Consider the following 1,606-nt stretch of genomic DNA (forward strand, 5'->3'; position numbering starts at 1 on the left):
TGCCCTTTCCCATCAGCAGCAGCACCAAGTATCTGTTAAGATCAGGATACAGGATGATATGATTGTTTATACTGGGCACTAATAAGGGCTGTGATAAGAATGTCAAGCTTTTAAGAATGTTCTAATACCCGGATAAACATGGAGATAATAACCCTTAAAGTGCTAAACTTTTATTCCTTCACTTTGAATAGAGTTTAAGATTATTGACTATTGGTCTCTCAGAATCTGTAAAAATCTGCATTCATTATTGTGTAGCAAACCCAGTTAGAACTAATGAGCAATCGGTCTTTATGCTAATTCACACAGTTAGGTACTGCACAATTGTTAAAAGCAAATAACTTTAGTCAATAAAAAAATCAGAATTTATTATTTTTAAGGGAGCCTTATTCCCTTTGCATAGCAAAGTCAATATTGTACCAATAATTATTCTTGCTGTTTTATGTGTTATTTTCCAGAACTTCTACATAATAGAAAGTTTTTCTGTGGGCATACATAGCTCGCAGGTGTTTATTTTATAGTTATAATTTTAATACTTATTAGATAACTTGGGATATATAAGTTATAGTTTGGAAGAATTTATTTTGATTATTAAAAGGGAAATTTATTCTCAAGACCGCATACTCTGAAATATGAAAGAACTTTCTATGTCTTTTCTGACTCATGTAGGATAAGAAAGACTCTAACAATTTGATAAAACTTCTTCACTCTGATGTATACATTTTGTCTCTTCTGGTCAAATGGATTTGCCATTGACATTTATGCCCAGCTGAACTGACATTGTACAGAATCATTCATTTTAATTATTTCTTAAGTTTTTCCCACATATATTTAGTGATATATTATTATCCAAATTGATAATTAAAAGAAAAGTAATCAGTTAAAATAATGGCAAATTTGCATTATTTTTCATAGCACAATATCATTTAATTCTCAAATTCTGTGTTAAAATCTTTTTTAAATTATCTCCATTTATAAATAAGAATTCCAGCACTTAGAAAGATCAGGTGACATGCCTGAGATAATACAGCCGTCCATAGCAAATTTGGGACTCCAACTGAGATTACCTGTTGCACAATGACAGTTGCATAAATATTCTAAAGCAAAATAGAGGATTTTTAACAAATTCTTCAAGGAAAAAAACTAGAGTTGATTAGAAATGCTACCAAATAGCTAGCTCATCAATCATTTTATGGACACTATAAACAGAAATGAAATCTAAATAAAGCTGGGCCACCTTGGGTTGGTCTCAGCAGAGTGCTGCACCCAAAGAAATATGAATCCAACTCCAAAAAAACCTTGCAACTTAATGTAAGGAGTCTCTTGGAGAAGCAGCAAAAGGGAGACCACACTGCATGACACGCAGTGGAACATTCTAAAGTCTTTTTTCCAAAGTCTCCCTCATCTCAGTAGTTACCCCCTTGCTGCCGCTTCACTGGCCAACCCCATTCCTAGTGCCGACCAGGTTTCATTTCTTTCCATAGTCACTCCATCTCCTTTCTGATATGGGTCACTTTAGTCTCTCAGCTCCCTCTAAGTCTCTTCCACAGTTACCCCTGGTCAACACAATGACAAGAACAGGAGGCAACACAGAACTTCCAGGCTGTGG

Source organism: Galeopterus variegatus, unplaced genomic scaffold, assembly GCF_000696425.1.
Source record: "Galeopterus variegatus unplaced genomic scaffold, G_variegatus-3.0.2 Scaffold3814, whole genome shotgun sequence".
Classification (NCBI taxonomy): Eukaryota; Metazoa; Chordata; class Mammalia; order Dermoptera; family Cynocephalidae; genus Galeopterus; species Galeopterus variegatus.